The sequence below is a fragment of the Silene latifolia genome, chromosome Y (assembly GCF_048544455.1).
Source record: "Silene latifolia isolate original U9 population chromosome Y, ASM4854445v1, whole genome shotgun sequence".
NCBI lineage: Eukaryota > Viridiplantae > Streptophyta > Magnoliopsida > Caryophyllales > Caryophyllaceae > Silene > Silene latifolia.
In genome coordinates, this window is record NC_133538.1 from 164,994,438 (window position 1) to 165,015,929 (window position 21,492).

The following is a 21,492-nucleotide window of genomic DNA, read 5'->3' on the forward strand; positions in this document are numbered from 1 at the left end:
ATATATTATTGATTTTCTATTCACTGTTGCTGTAGAGGAAAAGGATTACAATGTGGATATATTTATGTCTGGGGCCATTTTGAGAATATTTGCTAGAAACATAAGACAATACAGAGTATGTAAAAATTTTGAGAACATTTTTATCAAAAAAAATAAAAAATTAAAAATTAAGAATGCTAACATAAATGGTTTTTCGGGATCATGTTTCTTGAAGTTTCAAGATAATGTACTTGTAACAACTGAAAGAGACTATAGAACATTGAACATACACAGAGCATATATGTATATAACGAGAACACACACATAGATCTAACTTAACAAAACGCTAGGAGCATTAACTATCTAAATATTTACATTTTATAGACCTCGATGATACACATAATAAACACTTTATTCTAAACAATTTATTTTTTGATAAAAATGTTCTAAACAATTAGAATAAAGTGTGTACATTTTATAGACCTCGATGATACACATAATAAACAATTTATTTTCTTCATCCTCTTCTTGTCCCAATGGTGTTCCATCAACTGTCTCATGATAAAAATCGCATCCATAGTCGATCTCCCAGGCATAAATCCAAATTGGTTTTTATTGACTTGGAAAAAGCATATGATAGGGTACCGAGATAAATACATTGGTGGGATTTGGCGAGAAAAGGTGTGTCTCGAAAATATATTGACCTCATAAAGGACATGTATGAGGGGCCTAGTGCAAGTGTTCGCACTAATGTTGGGGGAACGGAAGAATTTCCCTTCCCCATTGGGGTGGATCAAGGTTCCGCACTTAGTCCTTTTCTCTTTGATATAGTTATGGATGAGTTGACAAGGGATATTCAGGATGACATTCCTTGGTGTATGATGTTTGCGGATGATATTGTGTTGACTGATGAGACGAAAGAGGGGGTTGAGAGAAAGTTGGAACTGTGGAGGCATACTTTGGAGACTCATGGGTTTAGACTAAGCAGGAGTAAGACCGAGTACTTGAGGTGTTAGTTCAGTAACGTGGCGGGGTAGAGATCGACAAAGGTGGGGATTATTATTTTCAATGGAAATGTAGTTGAGGGGTCAGATTTCTTTAGATATCTAGGATCTATTATTCAAAAAGAAGGGAAGTTAGACGGAAATGTGGCTCACAGAATTAAAGCGGGATGGTTGAAATGGAAAAGTGCTACAAGGTTTTATGCGATAAAGATATGCTCTAAGGATTAAAGGGAAAATTTTATCGCACGTCGATTAAGCCTGCCTTACTTTACGGCTCCGAGTGTTGGGCCGTGAAACATTGTCACAATCAATGAGTGTGGCGGAGATGCCTAAGGTGGATGTGCAGCCATACAAGGAAAGATCGATTAAGGAATGAGGTGATTAGGGAAAAGGTGAAAGTGGCGCCAATAGAGGACAAGATGATGGAAAACCGACTAAGATGGTTTGGCCATGTGAGAAGGAGACCTATGGACGCACCAGTTAGGAGGCTAGAGGCTTGAGGAACAGAAAAGGTTGCTAGGGGTAGAGGGAAACCAAAACAGACATGGTTAAGAGTGATACAGCACGATATGAGATTTCTCGGGCTTGACGAGGGAATGGTGATGGAAAGGGCACAATGGAGGGTAATGATACATGTGGATTTTTAATATTTGACGTTATTTATATTTAATGTTTTTATTTTAATGTTTCGAAACTTATTTGTTTTTTCGGATTTATTACACCTTTTAACCAAAATCTTTCTTATATATTAATACTTTTAAGGTATTCCGGACCCATAAGTTTTACTTCGATTTTCAAAATCGTTTTAATCTTTATTCTCGATTTAAATTCTAAGTTTTTATAAAAGAAATCCGGACTTCGATTTTAAAACCTATAAGTTTACTTCGCTTTCGTACTATGTTTCACTCCCCTTTTGTTTTTCACTTTTTCTTTTCTATTTTTTTTCGCATTTTTAAGGCGTGCGTTCACCCATAGACGGTTCTAAAGGATGATTAATGTCAGCCTTAAGGCTCTGACGTTGTTGTTGTTGTTCATCTCCACTCATACCATGTTAGATAACATGTAAGCAACATAAGCATTGTGCTTGTGGGCACTAGATATAATACTCCACTGAACCGAAGACGTTATTCGGGTGGGGTACCCCCTTGAAGAGTCCATTGATAGGCTTAAAATCTGACTAGTGCTTAAAGGGATTGAAGGTACTACTCATATCAACAAAGTGCACTTTTTTTCTGGTTATCCATGCGAAAGAACTCCACAGTTAAGCTTGCTTGGCTGAGAGTAGTCTTAGGATGGGTGACCTCCTGGGAAGGTTCCCGGGATGTGCATGAGTGAGGACAAAATGCGCTGAAAAGGACCCGTGTTGATCTATGGGCCATGTACACAGCCTGACTAGCACTACTACAGATACAGGCTATAACAACGGTCAAAAACCGTTGTTATATAAAAAAAGCGGACGTTGTTAAAGCGTCCGTTGTAGAAGGTTTTAACAACGGTTAGTTTTCTTAAGGAAACCGTTGTTAAAACTATTAACAACGGTTTTATGTATAAAAACCCGTTGTGGAAAGTGTGACTCAATTTTGGGGGGAAAGTTATAACAACGGGTTTTAATATACAAAACCGTTGTTATAACTAAAGACAACGGGTTGTTTTAAAATAACCGTTGTTGTTTGTTCTTAAAAAATAAAAAAAAAATTAAATTAAATATTACTAGATGCATGCATAATTACGGCTGTTAGAATTCGATGCATGCATTATTACTGACATAATCGTACATATGAACGGATAATATGGAATGAGAAGGGTTAGTAATAAGATTTGAAGCAAAGATTATTGAGAGATATGATGATGATTATGGCACAACTTCCTAACATATATATTAATTAAAAAGCAACTCAACCCACACATTGCTTAGTATAAATACATTGCATATCTCAACTAACATTTCCATTATCTCAATATATTCATCTCCAAACCCTAACTGCTAAAACAAACTCTACTTAATCTTTCAAAACAAACTCCAAAAACTCCAACAAAATGAATGATTTCATCCATAAGACTCTTACCATGATCGAGAACAACAACAACTTCATCTGTCGGTTCCTCCATATTGAGGAAAGTTTCAGAGCTACCTTGCGGATGCTCGATCCGCATCAAAGCACGCCAAAGAAGATGGCTTGACGGAGCAAAGAAGCGATTGCGGCTATATGACGATATAGCAATGGCGAACGGAACCTCAAATAGCCAAGGAGGAGAGGACGGATACGATAGAGCGGAATAAGATCCTCTATGAAAATATAAGAATTGCATTTTTACATATGTAATTTTTTTTTTTAATTTATGTATTTATAAATTAATATATATATATATTAATTATGTTTATCTTACTTCTTCATCTTGCTTCTTCATTGTTTTACTAACTAATTATGCGAACAATACTTAAACAAATAACATAATGGTCGATACAAACACATACATGCAAAAGAAATAAATAGAAAAAGAAAATAATGACGATGAAACTAACAAAGGATTTGCGAGATTTACCTGATAAATACGAACGTAATAGACGATGAAATCACAGTGACGGCGAGAAGATAAAGCGACGATGAGAAAGAGAGAAAGAGAGAAAGAGAGAAAGAGAGTGTATGTGTTTTGTGTTTGTTTGTCTGCTGTGTTTGTGTATTAATAAGGGTTGTGTTTTGTGGTGGTCGACTTACATTTATGTGGTTTATAGTATGGAAGGTATTGACAACGGTTATTAAACAACAACCGTTGTGAAATATGTTTTAACAACGGTTGTAAAAAACACCCGTTGTTAAATAAGTTTTAACAACGGGTTTCAAAAATAACCGTTATTACTTTTCACTAACTTTGCGCCAATTTTGCGCCAAATTATTAACAACGGTTGTGCATGTGTGACCCGTTGTTAAAACTAATAACAACGGTTTTTATAACCATACCCGTTGTAATTTATTTTAGTAAAATTCGCGCCATACATTCTACGTCTATTGTGATTTTCGTGAATAATCGTTGTTAAAGGGGCGTTGTAGTTGCCTAGATTTGTAGTAGTGTAGCTACCGTGAGTGACCGCTCCCGACCTAAACTTAGGCCGGGGTGTTACACAAGACAAGACTTACAAGAATATAATTAGAGTAAGTCTAATGTTCACTAAAAAATTGCATCATTCTTTTTGAAATTCAAAATAATCATCATACAAAATAGTCTAATTTGTCTATGAAGCTTCCAACTGCAAAATACAGCAAATCAATGAATAAATCTAAATTAAAGGTGCTAAAGGCATTCATATAACAATAGATGTTGTGTCATTAGCCGCTTCCCTTTCATAATGTTGCAGTTAGGGATGTCAATGGGGCGGGGTGGGTGCGGAGGAGGGGTAACCCGCACCCGCAACTGCACCCGCGAACTATAATGCATACGCACACTCGCCCCGCGACCCGCAGCGGGTTGAACTTTTCAAACTCGTCCCAGCCCCGCGGGGACCCGTTGACCCGTCAAATTACCTATCTCCTCATAAAATAATTTTTAAAAATATAAATCTTGGATTTAAAACATACTACTCTCGTACATCTTATACAAATAAGTTTCCGCAAAATCATCTAACATTTAATTAACTAGTACACAAGTTTTTCAAACCACGAAATAGTTTGGGCATTAGCGTTTCTTTTTTTGGGGGTTTAGATTGTTGGGTATTTGGGTGGGAAAGAACTAAGGGGGTGTTTGGTTGGGGTACTTGGAATGGATTGGAATGGATTTCCTCCATTCAAGTGTTTGGTTGGACCTTTTTGGAATGGAGTTTGATACCCAAGGGGTTCTAAATCCATTCCAAACCATTGGAATCTCATACCCAAGTCTCATCCCAGGATTCTAAATCCATTCCACCCTATCCAAACCCTAGAGCTATTGAAAACAGAAGAAAAAAAAAAAAAAAACGGTACATGCTCTTCCTAACAATTCTCCATTGATATCCCTTGAAACTCCATTGTCAGATTGTCAGGTATGCAAATTAGCTTTCAATTTTTCTTTTTTACTTTTTTTGTTTAATTTGATTAACGCATATGGACGTCGGATGATAGCCTTCAATTTTTTTTTTTTTGTTTAATTAATGTTGATGTACGTAGCACTCCATTGATAGACTTATTGAGTCAACTTATTGAGTCATTGTCTACTTCTAAGGTCTGTGAAAACTTTTTAGACCCGAAAATGCGGCTGTATTTGACTATTAGATGCACTGGATGCTCTATTTTGAGAGCTAAAACTGTATGTATGATTTTATGAGGAATGCGAATGTACCATTTGAATGCAAACTTGAGTTCAACGCAAGTGACTCAGTCTAAGCCAGTAACCTTGGCTTTAATACCAAGGATTCATTCTGTAACAGAAGGATCGCTAATCGACCTTGGGTTTGATGTCTTTCTGAAGGCGATAAATTTAGTTTGGATGTTGAGCTATTGATATCTACTCGTGGAATTTATCACAAATTGGGAAGAATTGTGCGTGCGTAAGATTGATTACATGATTTAGGAAGTCGTAAAGGAGTCAGTCAGCTTCTATCCTGCCCTGTACTCAAATGTATTTTTTTTGGCGGAGACCATCTATGTAGTAAATGCCTAAATGGGGTAGTGAGTGGTAATGAAAATGAATGTTAGTCGTATTTGAAGTTTGAAATATTTGTTGGATTATAGTGAATAGTGGGTGGTGGGAAATGAATTTGGATGTTAGCTAATGATTATGAATGTCGACCAAGTCATGGATGTTGTTAGCTGTGTGCATGGCATAGGAATGAAGTAGAATCAGGGAGATTATGAAGATTGTTTTGTTGCTACCGCCACTGATATACGTAGAGCATTGCATTGATTATGAAGATATTTTTTTTTTTAATAATTTCTTCTTAAAACGAAAAGATGAGTATACATAATTTGTTCTTTAAACAACTTTATACGTATTAGACATGAGTTACTCTTTGATTGGATGTGTATACTTCTGCCAATTTTTGTGGGTAATAATATCACAATTTTTTCCATATGTGTAATTTACACAAATTCTCACTTGTGACGGACACTATCCGTCACAAGTAAGTAAGGGGTCATTTCCCTCTCACACAAATGCAAGTGGAAGGGCAAGTGGGGCGAAAATAGAGCGTCCCACTTGCCTCCCACTTGCATTTGTGTGTAAGGGGGGTGACCCGTCACTCACTTGTGACGGATAATGTCCGTCACAAGTGAGGCTAGCTGGTAATTATAATTCATGGTTCCATAATCATTATTCGATTTTTTTCATTTGTTTTATAGTTACATAATTCATGGTTTCAGAAATGCCCCCCTCTCAATTGACCTTATTAAGGAGAAGGAAGAAGAAGCAGATTGAGTTGTTATTGACTATTTTGGTTGTGATTAATATAGTCATTATTCTATATCTAGTGTTGTGTATGATGGGCGTGACTATTCATAGAATTGAGCATCCTCGATATAGTAAAGATGAAAAAAGGCGTCTTAGACAAAGACACTTGTATACACTAATTAAGTATAGTGATAAAATTTGTAAGAGCGAACTTCGTGTGAATCGAAAGACATTTTACGTGCTTTGTGAGATGGTTAGAGATATTGGAGACTTGAAGGAAACTCGAAATATGTCACTAGAAGAAATTGTCGCCATGTTTTTATATACATTGGCACATCATTTTAAAAATAGGACGATAGGAAATCATTTCTTCAGAAGTGGAGAAAGTGTGAGTAGAAACTTTCATCGTTGTCTCCTTGCTGTACTAAAATTACATAACCACTTACTTAAAAAGCCAAAGCCTATTATGGAAGAATGCGAAGATGGTAGATGGAAATATTTTCAGGTAATTATAATTTATTTAATGAATTGCAATATTTTTTTACAAGACTAATAATTATTGCAAATATTAAGCCTGCTCATATATACTTGTTGTTTTGTAGAACTGTTTAGGAGCCTTAGATATCGAACAAGGAAGGGTTCAATTGCTATGAATGTGTTAGGTGTATGTAATCCATTTATGGAGTTTATATATATTCAACCTGGTTGGGAAGGATCTGCTCATGATGGTCGTGTCCTTCGAGATGCTATTAGTAAACCTCATGGTTTAAAGGTTCCTCAAGGTAATGAAGCTAAATAATGATACTAGTAAAAAAAAAAAGAATAACTATATATTCAATTGTGAAATGAAGTGACTTTTTGTTTTTTTAATAAATTGAAGGTTTCTATTACTTGGTTGACGCGGGGTATACAAATTGTGAGGGTTTTTTAGCACCATATAGAGGTCACAGATATCACCTCAAGGAGTGGGGGGATCGACACCCAATGAGTGCAGAAGAGTATTTCAACATGAGGCATTCTAAAGCCAGAAATGTTATTGAAAGATGTTTTGGATTATTAAAAGGGAGATGGGGTATCCTTAGGTCTCCTTCTTTCTTTTCAGTACGAACTCAAGGCCGTATAGTTCAGGCTTGTTCCTTATTACATAACCTCATTCGCAAATATATGCCAACTGATCATACAATATATGAGGCCTCAGATGACGATGATGATGATGAAAGTGATGATGAGGATTCAGATGATGAAGTTGATTATATTACTTTGATTGAGACATCTGATGCATGGACTAATAATCGGAATACCTTAGCGCAAACTATGTATAATAATTGGAGAGCTAGACGTAACCAAAATGCATAAGTTGTTTACCACTTGATTTTCCTATGCTTTGTAATGTTTCAATAACTCTGCAAATGTTTCTTGAAATCCTATGTTACTATTTTATTTTTGTGATATTGGAATGCAATAATTTTATTTTATTGTTGGCTGGATTATTAACATTTGATTGTATATAGCATGGATGTTGGGCAAACATCTCAAGGTGGAAGGGGTAAAAATAAGCGTTCTTGGACTAAACTTGAAGAAGAGCATTTAATTGATGGGCTGTTAGAGTTGAATAGTGATCCGCAATGGAAAGCTGATAGTAGTTTCAAGAATGGGTTTAAGAATAAGTTGGAAGATATGATGAACAAAAAATTCCCAGGATGTGGTTTAAAAGCAAATCCTCATATTGAGTCAAAGATAAAGTGGTTTAAGGATAAATATAATGCACTAACGGAGATGTTTCGCACTTCTGGCTTTTCCTGGGATGATGAGAAGCATATGATAAAGTGTGAAAGACAATCTTATGATGATTTTTGTAGGGTAATACTTTTTTCTCTCTTTTCGTTTCTCTTTCTTAATTGGTGATTTTTTTTTAACTCAACTTGATCGAGAATGTGTTGTATTATTGTTGCAGCAAAATAAAAATGCCCATGGATTGTGGAACGTTTCATTTCCACATTTTGATAAGTTGGCAATTATTTATGGCCCCGATCGAGCCACCGAAATTATTCTCGAGACTTTTGTTTGAAGCAAAGGAGAACCAACAAAATGAGCCCATTGACTTAAGCAAGGATGAAAGTGACGAAGATGATCTTATTGATGATAATGAGTCACTTTATCGGCCTACTCAATCTAGTCCAAGTGAGCCGACTTCTAAGAAAGCAAAGACGGTGAAAACTCAGATAGAGAATACGAAACAAAAAACAAAGAAGAGAAAGACGCCGGATGTTGTGGATTTGACTACTTCTTTCAAAGATATGTCTTCAAACTTATCTGATTTCATGAGTGGAATGAATGTTCATATGTCTACTATTGCTAATGCTTTATCAACCACCCAACAACATGAACAAGCTATTATGGTTCGTGAGCAAGAATTGGAAAATCAGAAGAAAAATTTGGTAAATGAGCTACTTGGTGTGCAAGGGTTGACTAGGTATGAAGCATTATTAGCTTCACAAAAATTGGCGTCTAGTCCAAGTGATCTCTCTCTCTCTTTTATCAGAGTCCAGATGATGCATGGAAGGAGTTTATTTTTAACCTCATTCACCCACACTTGCCTCGAAATGGCAATAATTGATGCATGGAAGGAGGAGTTTATTTTCAAACTATCATATTTTTCATAGAACATTTTATGTGGATTTTTATTGGTATTAGAATATTTTTGCAATTGTCGTATTATATGAACATGTTCAATGGATTTTTATGGAGTAATTTGGATTTTTGTTTTTGTTATAGTTAATTTTAATTTTAAATAATATTAATTGTAGTTATCTATAATGAAGAAAAGAAAACGATTCGAAATCCATTCCAAATGTAAACCAAACAACATGTATGGCATTTAGAATCCATTACAAGTTCAAACCAAACAAGCATTAAAAAGTATGGGGTTCTAACTCCATACCTCCTTGGTATTAGAATCCATTCCATTCCATTCCAATTGTTTGAACCAAACGGCCCCTAAGAAGTAGATGGAATTTGTCTAGGTTTATGAAAAACTGGTTTAGGCTTTTTATCTAAGTTATAAATTTTATTTTTATATATTACAAATTTGTATAGGTTTATGAGTAAGGCAGGTATAAAAGGAGCGGGGACATCCGAGGCGGGGCGTGTGTGGGGCGGGGTTGGTATGGGGCGAGTCTCACGTGATACCCACAGCCGCCCCATGACCCGCAACGAATGACACTTTTGAAACCCATCCCCGCCCCACGATCCATCAAATCATTACCCGCACCCGCCCCAAGTGGGGCGGGTGTGAGGCGAGACCCGCCAATACCCGCCCCACTGACATCCCTAGTTACAGTCATTGTTTAAAGAGTGTAAAAATGTTTTTAGTATGGTGTAGTAGTATTATTTCTTTGCCAAAGAATGTTTGCTAGCCTCAAATGTCAACACGGAAAAATCATTATATTGAAGTGAGACTTTTATAAAAAAAAAAAAAAAAAATATCTCGTAAAACTGGTGCATTTTTTAACTAACGTCCTAGAAATGTACAAAAGTAGGTATCTACCACATGTTTAAAAACTTCTCTTTTTTAGCACTAAAAAACGCTTAGAGAGAGAAAGAACAAAAAAAACCCCAAAATCAAAAACCCTATAACCCCAATACCGTAACCACCGCAACCCCCTTTCTGCCCACCGTTCCCCTGAGCCCAGCCCTGTCGCCGGAGATGGGGCTTAGGCTCTGTCTCCGGCGACCCCCACTCTTCTCTAATTAATACGGTTCCCGATCTCCTACACATTTTTTTTAAAACCGGTTCTGCTGCTCCCCTTTGCCCCTTCGTTTTTTCGTTGTTTGGATCGCAATCATTGCTGTGGTTGTCTTTGCGGTTCTTCTTCCTCTCCGTCGCTCTTTGTTTTCTGTTTCTGATGGTGGTTGCCTTCGTTTGCGGCCTGTGGGTAATCCCCTTTCCCTTCCTTTCACTTTCCCCACCATCAGGTTTGGTCCTTTGTCACTGTGGCTTGGTTTTGTTTCTTTGGTGACTGTTGTTTAAAACGAGTTTCTGTCTGCTCTTTGCTGGGTTTCAGTTTTAATAAATTCCATTTTTTTTGGTTTGTTTTCGCCAACGGTGATATTAAGGCTCCCTCACGAATGTAATTAATTTGATCATGAGCCTTAATAATGGTTTTGCTTGATGTGTTTGTGAGGATGCGTCCTTCTTTGTTTTTCAGCTAATTTGATCTTTCTACGGGGTCGGACTTGTGAAATTCTTTCATATTTTAACGCTTCCTAATCATGTTTTTTTCTCGTGTTTTGTCATCAGAGCTGGCCTTAAATGGGGGACTGTGTTTGCCATTCATGTTTTTCTTGGCTTTTGTTGAAGGGCGTTTGGGTGGTCTTGCTGTTTGGGTGGTCTTGCTGGTTTTTGTGTGGGGCTCGTTGTTGGGTTTTAATTATAGAGGAGTTCTTGTTGGGTGGGCTTAGGTTGGTTTCTTCGGTGGTGATGGTTCGGGTCAGTTGCGGGGGTTTCCCATAATCATTTGTCTCATAACACTTGTTTCCTAGCTTTACCTCTAGTCTTCCGAATCTTAAAATAATCTACTCTCATAAGAGTATTTGTGTTATTCATCACCTTTTAACGGTTTTATCTTAGTTTTCGAAGTTAGGGTGGTTTTGTGAAATGTAATGGCTACCGTTTCTATAGATGCAATTTTTCTAAAGAACTTTCTCATTGCACATGGAAATGATGAGTTTAAGGAGGAGGACTGGGTACTTTTTAGTTCTTTCTTACCAACGGAAGGAAGTCTTTTGATTAAGGTTAAATTTCTTAAGGAGAGGGGTAACGACTTCTTTAAGCAAAATATGTTTGAGAGTGCTGGCGGCTGCTATGAAATGGCATGTCGACTTCTATGCTTGGTTTTGGAATCTATGGAGGACGGTGACTTTGACCAAGTCTTACAATTAGCAATTTCTTTAAATTTGAATCTAGCGGCTTGTGCTAATAAACTTCAGGAGTATGAGGCGGCCATAAACTTCTGCTCACTGGTTTTATCATCCTTTCCAAAAAATGCTAAAACTCTATTTCGTAGAGCTATAGCTTGTATGAAGTCTAATATGTTCCTGGAAGCGAAGACTAATCTGGAAACTGCGTTAATGATTGAGCCTAAGAATAAGGATATCCTTAGAGAACTAAGTGTTGTCAAGAACCTATGGGATATATTAATCATAATGGTAAAAGAAGTATTGATGATGAGTTACTATGTGAGGTGGAGAGAGAAGGTAAAAGACTTGTCCCTAATATTGATAATATTGAGGACACTCCGGTTATGGATGATGGTGGGTCATCTTGTGACTCTTGCACTACTCCATTTTCTGTCTCTAATATCAAGGATACTTCTGAGGTTGTCCTTACTGTTACTTTAGAGGATAGCTCTGCTAATATTGAGTTGGAACGCAATCAAAAAGACACCCAAATGGGTGAAAATGAGCATACCCCTAACAACTCGATTCTTGAGTTTTCAAGAAAGAGTGGAAGAAAATCACGACTAAGGATCTCCGAACAAGCTTACCAAAAAATTCTTCAAGGTAAAAAGGTGAGTTATTACCATGAAAGAGAATTGTCAATTATGACAATTCGGATCCTTAACATCGAGGTAACTAAGGAGGGAGAAATTACAAGAAACCATTATAAGAGAAAGAAGAAGAGGAGACGTTCTAAAAAGAGGAAATTTAAGACGGGGGTGGTGAATGAAACCACGTCTTCTCCTTTAGGCATCATCAATGTAACTCAGGGTATTAATTTAAGGGAGTCCTCCTTAGGTGGCGTAAGCTCGAGTTCGTCCTCCGTTTGTGACAACTTATCTTCTTCTCCCATTCAAATTCTCCAAGGAGACCCTATGATTGTCACTTCTCATTCAAGCTTACCTTCTTCTATGGCGAATGAATTGGCCAAACCTCTAATTGCTTCCAAGTCCATAATGATTCAAATGAACATGAGTCGTTCCTCTTTTCAGCATGCCCTAAAAAGTGTAAGTTTTCTTCGTTTGGTAAACTGCCATATGCCTCGATTACACGTAGGCTTTGCAGGTACCCTTCCTCAAATCCGCAAGTGAATGAGAGAAAGAGAATTAATAACTTCAAGAAGAAGCATAGCCAAGGGGATGAATCTCCGAGACGCAGTTTATCTACTTGTTCTATAAGTAGGTCTTTCTCCCGTAACTTTCTACGTCCTCGAGGCATAAGTGTGTCTCGTTGTAGGTACTCCTTTGAAGCTCAAGTGCCAAAGAAGAGAAAAGAAGTTCTCGCTCACTTAAAAAGCTCAGATCGTCCCCTCAAGAAGCTTATTCGTTTTCCTAACCCCATATTTAGTTTAATTTCCTTTGCAGATAATGTAATAATAAAGTCCGACTTGGAGAGTTGGATAGCTACTATGTAAGGAAACTTTCTTTCTTGTTGCCAAAAAAAAAAAAAACTTCAAAATATACCCATCTGAAAAAAAAAACACCATATGCATAAATTATAGTACTCATGACAAGTAATCTATACTAAAAGATAAATATCGTTAACTATAATAAAAATTGAACCATATTTAAATTGGTAGATACACATACCTCCGCTTGGATCACATTGGTGTTAGCGGACCGAACTTCAAGGTGGTAGTCTATTACGACATTACTCGGTATTCTCCAAACTTTAACTATGGCAAGTTACCGTTGTACAATATCCTAGCAAATATTGATTATGTATATAGCTATTAAGAGTATTATTTACTTCCGCAAATACATTAGACATGAACTTGCCTATTGTGGGTATATATGTATTGTTTTGACTCGGTGAAAATAGAAGCAACATAATCTTTCACACGTTCCTTTCTATCATTTCACGTGGTATCTAGATTAATTTTTCAATCTTGACATTTTTTTAAAGAAAAAAAAATCTCATTACCTTTCTTCGGTCTTTCGAGCATCATGCCGGAAGATCCATTTAAAGCAGACATCATCGAATGCAAACAGTCCGGACGGAATCCGTTATAACATACTCTGGTCGTATAAAGAAATTCTTCGACGATCACCACGAATCTGACACCCTCCTCTCCTGTAAATGTATGGATACACTTCCGAACTTAAACGAAGTAGATAATATATTGCTACAGGAAGAAGGCGTGCATTTAATCACTCAAGGCAAAACAGAATTGCGCTCCAAAACCCAGGCTTTTGTAGCTCGTGCTGCTGGTAGCGGAGGACGGAACTCCGGGCCTGTTTCTTGTAGCATCAAGGGTGATAGACAGCAATACGGAAAGTTAAAGTGCATTACCTGGAAGTGGCATGGACACTCTGCGACAACCTGTTTCCGCGTCACAGGTAAATTTTCCGATTGGTGTGGAGACCGACCTCGTGATCGTATTTATCTTGATACTTTAGTTGGTGTTCGTGGTTCCTTTGGTGATCTTCACGAACGTACTATCTACACTGGCCGTGGCAGTGGTGCTCCAAAAGCCCATGCTATAGTTGGTGGAGCCTCGTCCTCCAATGGTCTTTTTTTGGCTGACTTCGACCGTCTTGACATTAATCCACTTACTCCATCTGAACTCGATAAACTGCACCACTTTGGCAGTCTCGCAAGTCCTCAAATAACCACGATCACCTCACTGCTAACCCCTTTCTCTCCTCTTAGATTATAGATACCGGTGCTTGGTACCATATATCGTGTACTATAACCAATTTTTACGAATTTAATCGATAATTTCACAGTCTTTCCAACCACAAGGATTTTCATAAATGACTGTCAAAAAAAAAAAAGGATTTTCATAAATGTATCTCACATAAATGAAAAATATAGTTAAATTTATACTTGAAGATTCAAAATAATAAACAATTATTGTACGTTTAAAAAATGTAATTACCAGACCTTAAACAAACATGTCAAACAATTATATGCAAACCACATGAAAAACATGTCAAACAATTATATGCAAAGCACATGAAAGATCAATAAGTCAATTATTCCGTATTACCTTATAATGAATTGATATAAGATGGATTCCTGAAATTCATAAATAATACTTCCTCCGTCCCAATCATTTGTTGGTATTTGATTAAAATACACCTTACAAAGAAAACGGGAAACATATGATTGGGATAAACGGAGAACTTCATTCATGTCATAATCATTGTCAAAGATTAATGAATTGATATAAGATAAAAAAATCTAACCCCAAAGAGAATCTCTCTATCATGAGGGTCAAGTGATCCATCGTCTTCCTCGTTGCTGTTCATATTTCACAAAGTGCTTGTTCAATTCATTGAACACAATTTCAGTTGAAAAGATGAAGAGTGGAGATTAGATTCTGAGAAGTGATTGGCTTACAGATTTTGTAGATAGCTGCAATAGAATGAATTGAAATTGAGTTGAAGAAGAATGAATATGGTAGATAATGAATGAATGAGAGGCCCCTAATTAATTGCCTTACTTCACTTGATATTGATAGACATAATAAATATCCGGTTAACGGGTTTCTTAGAGGGAGATAAAGAGGAGAGGAAGACGAAGAGGTATATAAGAGTAAAGAAGGCAAACCGTCGCTTTGTTGGACTGGGTTTACAGTGCAACGTGGATTGCTTTGCAAATTAGGGTGAGGTGGATTTAACAATGCCACGTGGATTTAAAAGGTTGTTTTCTTAAGCCTTTTAATAGTAATAATAATAATAACTTGTCACAAATATGTACTCCCTCCTATTCAGCCTAAACTTCCCTCTTACCTTTTACATGGTAATCACGTTTTGTTCCCTCTTTCCTTATTTGGTAATCTTTGTGTGGTCCAAATTCATTTTCATGTGGGGTAGGGTGTTTTGTGTGGTCCATATTTATTTTCTTATTTTTGTGCCAAAAAGAAAGAGGCATATTAGGCTGAATAGGAGGGGGTATGTACTAACTAAGTAAGTGAAGGAGTATATCTAGTTTGCCAAATATGTGTATCTATCAAGGTGAATGTATCTACCAAGGTAAATAAGTGTATCTAACAATCTAAAGGCGTGTATTTATCAAGGTGAAGGAGTAAAGGCGTGTATTTATCAAGGTGAAAGAGTGTATCTAGCCATCTAAGGAAGTGTATCTAGCATACTGGAGATGTGACGACAATCCTTTTAAGTAAGACATGAAGTTTATGTTTATTTAACTTTAAATTAAGGTTCAATTCAGTTTATATTGTTGTATCATGACTCGGCAACTTTAAACCAAGGATGCATTGACAATTTGACATATACACCTGTATTACTCTGCCCCTCCACGCCTCCACCAAGCCAGCTTTATAATTTTAATTGTCATATCATGTGAACCTTTTGACAACATGATAATTAAATTAAATCAAGTTACATAAAAACATGCCATACAATCTTTGTTTACAGTTACATTATTCGAAGTTGCAAAATAAACGAAGTTGGTGGGCAGTAATGGCGTAATGCGGTATGTCCAGTATCATCACCATCATAAAGTGAGTACATTATCTAATTTATAAGGTTAATTTTATTCATACAAAAACCACAAAAATGAGTAAAGTCTCCCAAAAATGTGTACAAAATTTAAGGTCACAAGTTTTAAAATGGCAATTCAATTCGAGTTAAATTCTAGCAAAGCTAAGCAATTATTTTGAAGTAATAATGATAAAAATTAAAATAATTAGAAAAATATTATTTAATAGGGTAAAGGAGTGTATCTAGCTTTTAAGAGATGTGTATCTAACAAGGTAAATGAGTTTATCTAGCAATTTAGAGGAGTGTATCTAGCAATCTAGAAGAGTGTATCTAGCGTGCTAGTGATGTGCGTCTAGCAAGGTAAAGGAGTGTGTTTAGCAAGTTAAAAGACCATATCTAACAATTTAAAGGAGCGTATCAATGTTGTCAGAGATGTGTATCTAGAAAGGTAAACGAGTGTATCTAATAATCTAAAGGAATGTATCTAGCTTGCCAGAGACGCACATCTAGCTAGGGAAAGAAGTGTATCTAGTAATAAGGTAAAAGAGTGTATCTATCTTATCAGAGATGTGTATCTAGTACGGTAAAAGGGTGTATTTGTAATACTACGGTTTTATGTGTCTATGGGTACTATATCGAGTGTGGCTTACTCTGTCGAGTAAGTAGTTTTCCGCGCAAAACAGTAGGTTGCCTGTAGGGTACTCGATCGAGTAAGTTGGGGACTCGATCGAGTAAGTCACTTACTCGATCGAGTAAGTGTGTTTTACGGGTTAATTAGCCGGATTTTGTTAATGATGCGAGATTAATATAAAAGGGTGGCCGTCACTATTCTTAATCACTGTTAATCTCTCTAAAAACCTTTTTGAGAAAAAGAGATGTTACGTTGTTCGTGTTCTTCGCATTGTTAACAAATCCCAAGGCTAGGAGTGTCGGATCATCTCGTTCTTTACGCCGTTGTGATCGTTGTGTCGAGGGTAAGCTTTTTAAATAATTTTCTCAATGTTTCGTTAAGGTTGGTTAAACCAGGTAGGGTTTCCCTACTCAATATTGGTTACATAGTGTATTGGTGATTGTTGTTGTGATTGTTGATTAATTATAATGTTGGATTGGTATTGGTGATTGTTGATAGTATATTGTTGATTGGTTGCGTAACTGTCTGTGATCTTCGGGGTGCGTCCCTGGCTGAGTGGAGTCACTTGCGGGAGTGACTTCACGTCCTTGATTCGCTTTCTGTGGAACCCACCACAGAAGGGACATGCACATCAATGAACATGGGTTTATCGCTCGATGGAGATGAGCGGGGCTTAGGTGGGAACGGCTGCGGTCCCTCACTGGCGGCGAGGAGTACTTGTTGCGGTACTCTGGCAGGGCTACACACTTAAGTGTGTAGTCAGATTGTGGAGATGAGATGGAGTTGTGCTGATTGAGTAATGCTGATTGAGTTTATTATAATACTGTTTCATTGCAGATGTTGTTTTATGTAATCAGTACTGACCCCGTTTAATTGTTTTAAAAAATGTGGTGATCCATTCGGGTGTGGTGAGCAGTTGTTGAGCAGGTATGATGGCTTACGCGAGGGATAGCTGGGATGGAGTCATCACGTGGTCTAGAGTCTTCCGCTGTGTCTCGAACTAGTTGTTTTAGTCATTTGGATTTTTAGAATATTTGTATTTCTTTTTAGGAGTTTTGGATTTTGGGTTGTATCACTTAAACTTATTATTACTTAAGTACGTTTCGTTATTGTCAATTTGATTATCATTGCCTTAGATAACCGAGATGGCGGCATTCTCATACCTTAAGTGGTCCTGATAAGGCACTTGGAGTATGGGGGTGTCACAAAGTGGTATTAGATAGACGTGTGGGAAATAATCTGTATACTTCCCTTTAACATGAAGGATTATAACGATATAATAAAGATGATCTATGGTCATAAAATAAAATACATAAGCATAAGTAAAAGGATTTAGAATTAACCTCGGGTCCTTGCAAAATTGGCCTAAGAACAATATCAAAATTGATATTCACCTATTAGTTGCACTCAAGACGATCTAAGATATACCCTTTGATTATGCTAGAAATCAATCTAAAATTTTCTGTAAAATTTTATTGTCTTTGTGTTTTGTGATGAGAAAGATGAGGCTCGGTCAGAAAAAGAATTAGGTTAGAATAATTATCTACCTTTCTTTTTATATAGACCAAAATCCGAAATCAATTAGGAAAGCAAAATCTCCCTAATTTTCAGCCAAAAACCAACCGAAATAAGGAATAGAATTTCCTTATTTTTTGTCTTTCCAAAAATATATAAAGTGTGTTAAATTGTCATCTAGTGAGGATCGAACCCATGACCTCTTGGCTTGTGTACCCTCACTATTACCACTATGACACATTCAACTTGTTGATATTATATACAACTGATTATATTTAATTACGAATTAACAGATTAATTCTTTCAAACTAACCTTATATATATTTAATTAAATATAACTTATTATATTTAATTTAAGAATTGACAGTTAATTCGTCTCAACTTAATATTATTTAATTTTCATTAAATAATTATCTCATCAACACATTGACTAACTTTTTAGTCATTTTGGGCATCAATGTAATTATATTTCTATAACCACATTTCTCAAATACGTCCTATAGGTGTGACCTTTAGGGACCAGTTGATCACCACCATCTGTATGATAATAACGTCAAACTTTCTAGCAAACCAACCGTTATTAGGTAAACGTTAATCAACTGATTAAATATACGAAGTATACCCTTGTGAACCTGTAAGAGATTTATGTTGGGGCTGGTGTCCTCTACAGTTAGTGCAATAACATGTAAATCTCTAAAAGGATCAAAGGGTATACTTTTGTATTATTATCAGTTGGTCCACGTTTATCAATAACGGTTGGCTTGCTAGATAAGTTTGACGTTATTGTCATACTGATGGCGGTGATCAACTGGTCCCTAAAAGTCACACCTATAGGATACGTTTGAGAGATGTGACGGTATGAAAATACAGTCATGTTGATGCCTAATATGACTAAGCAGTTAGTCGGAGTTATTGACTAATAATTAGTCAAACGCGATGTTGAGATAATTATTTAATACGGATTAAATAATAATGGCTAAAACGAATTAAACGGTTAATTCGTAATTTAAATATAAACGATTATATTTAATTGATGTATATTGAATTAATTATACAATATTGTCTTTGTCGGACATGTATTAATATTTCGACTAAGTCATGTTACTAGTTGATATTTTAATAACCGATAACCGATGACGATTTATAATTAAAAACCCGTCGTATACATATTAGCGAGACGAGTCGGACCACGAGTTAAATGAGGAGAAAGTGGAAAGCCCACTCCCTCCCCTTGAGAACCCACGGACCGAACACAAGAGAACAAAAGGAGAGTTTTCTCTCCTTTTGCCCTAACTCATTTCATTTGAAACAAAATTAGGTTTTTGAGAGCATTCTTCTCTGAAAAACCTAGATCTCACATCGAAAAACCTCACAACAACTCTCTCAATATTGCAAGTCAATTAGAGAGTATTTCTAGCACAAGGGGCATAGTCTCAGACGGTCTTGGGTGCAACGATTAGGAGGAAATCTACTTTGATTTCTGTTCTTAGGCCGCATTTCAAAGGACCCGAGGTTGATTCTTGTTCTTTATCGTTTCTCTATTGTTTTTCGTTTATGACCATAAATCGCATGTTAAATTTACGTTATAGTCCTATATTTTAAGGGTTTTATACGGATATTACCCCACAAGTGGTATCAGAGCGAGGCCACGTAAATTTTTCATTGTGATTTTCATTAAACGAATTGAATCGATATTTTTTTTGCATAAAATTCCGTGCGGCAGATTTTTTTTGTCTCGGCTGTTTTTTTTTTTTTTAGCAAACCGTGACATTTTTTGCATTGGTAATCGTGCCACACGGCTTTATGCTGATCAGACGATGTTTTGTTTTCAATTTGTTCTTTGCATATTGTTATTTTAAACGATAATCATAGCAATATGTTGAAGTATTATCAATTGTAGTTTCAATTCTATACGGATTAGGTTAAATTGCAATTGGTTTTTAACAAATCGATTTTGTTTTGGTTTGTTGAGGCTCACGGTTTTGAGCTGTTGGAAATTTTTTTTTGTTTTGCTGTACTGTTCACGGTTCTGTGAAGAAGAAAAAAAAAATCGGTTTTATTTTTTTTTCCCGGCCATGATTTATGCATAATACGGATTTTGTGCATTCGCTTGATAGTGAAACGGTTCACTCACGTACCATTTAGTTATTTTAAAGCGATTTAAAGTAACGGATTATCATGGATTAAAATTAAGTTGATTAAAGCGGTTTTGTCACATAATTTTAATCATTAAAGGTGGTTTGGATAAATTAACATAATTACGGAATTATGTCACGAATAAATTTTATTTTAGTTGATGCATTTTTATTTATCGTTATTTTGAATGCCTTGAATGTTTAAATTACGTATTTAATTTTTACAAACGGTTGTAACTTAGTTTGGCCTTAGTAGAGCGTGTTACCGTAATGATGGAACACGGTCTTGGTTGTATTTTGAGATCTTGTATCTCCGTTTTTTTTTCCTTGTAATTACAGTTTTTATTTAGAATGTAAATAGGTTTATATTTTGTAAATTTTAATTGTAATTTTGAGAAGACCAAAGATGGAGACCGGATGCTCACTCCCGCTGCATGGACAAAGATGGAACATCAAGACAAGCTTCTCGGGTCCAACGGTGGATTCCAAAGTTGTATTATGTTCTTTTTACTAGGATAGGCCACACTAGGAATTTTTATTTACGTTTTGCATTCTTTTATTTATTTTATCGTAACGATAGATTGCATCATTTTCCGCCTAAAACCAAACCACCTAATAATTGCATGAAAACTGACTCATATAGAGGTCACGCGTTAGTTTTCTTTGATATACAGATATCACACGTTTTTCCATAAGCCATCACCTAAATTAATTCATTCACGCAATGCTAGTTTTTTTGTTCACTTAAAATGAATTAAAACTTAGTTGATGGGATCTTCCTCGTATAACCAAAAATTGAGAATAGTCTTTATAGGTCAAACTCCAATGAATCCCTTCTTCGTCGGTAGGCATAATATGACCCCTTCTACGTCGGGTAAGTTGGAACTGATTGACCTATTTTATCTCAACACTATGGTCACTCGTACGATCCTGTGATTATGGTGGACTATAGATAGGATTTACGGAAATCTATCGACCAAGAGTTCTAACGATAGAACTAGCTAAACAGTTGGCTTATCAATTTACGGAAATTGAGTCTTGGGATCACTTGCATCATTCTTGAGGGAGATCAATTATGCAAGTACAATAAGTCTACACGATTAAAATGAATTTTAAATAGACTTAAATCACCTCGATGAGTTGCTTATTTCGTTTTGTTTTTCCTTTCTTTTTCAAAGTGTAGATCACGATCACTTAAACTCGCTAATAACAAAATGGTGGCCGTGCTTTGACGACCCAATGCCAAGTGCCACATTGGACCGTGAGTCCTGGCTTCGGATCTTCATGAATCGGATGAATCGGTCTACTCGATCAAGAATGATGGATCAAACTTCATGCGGATCGGGAGGCGGCATTACGGAATCTTTGCCGCTGCCGACGGAAGCTCAAATATCCGACAGAGCCCATCCCGTCAAAGCCAGGCC

At 36.4% G+C, this 21,492-nt stretch overlaps 2 long non-coding RNA genes across 3 annotated transcripts; one reads left to right on the top strand and one right to left on the bottom strand.

The window, feature by feature from the left end:
- Window positions 1–4,595: 4,595 nt before the first annotated feature.
- LOC141626233 (uncharacterized) lies at window positions 4,596–8,378 on the top strand. The gene is made up of 3 exons (XR_012535844.1): window positions 4,596–4,998; window positions 7,853–8,201; window positions 8,296–8,378. It is a non-coding gene; the product is annotated as an uncharacterized LOC141626233 (long non-coding RNA).
- Window positions 8,379–11,628: 3,250 nt separating this feature from the next.
- Window positions 11,629–14,864, bottom strand: LOC141632319 (uncharacterized). 2 transcript variants are annotated; one of them, XR_012537778.1, is made up of 4 exons: window positions 14,531–14,864; window positions 13,632–14,099; window positions 13,263–13,412; window positions 11,629–13,042 (listed from the first exon to the last, which is right to left on the bottom strand). It is a non-coding gene; the product is annotated as an uncharacterized LOC141632319 (long non-coding RNA). The 2 variants fall into 2 exon arrangements; XR_012537777.1 differs by having other exon boundaries at window positions 11,629–13,412.
- Window positions 14,865–21,492: the final 6,628 nt, after the last annotated feature.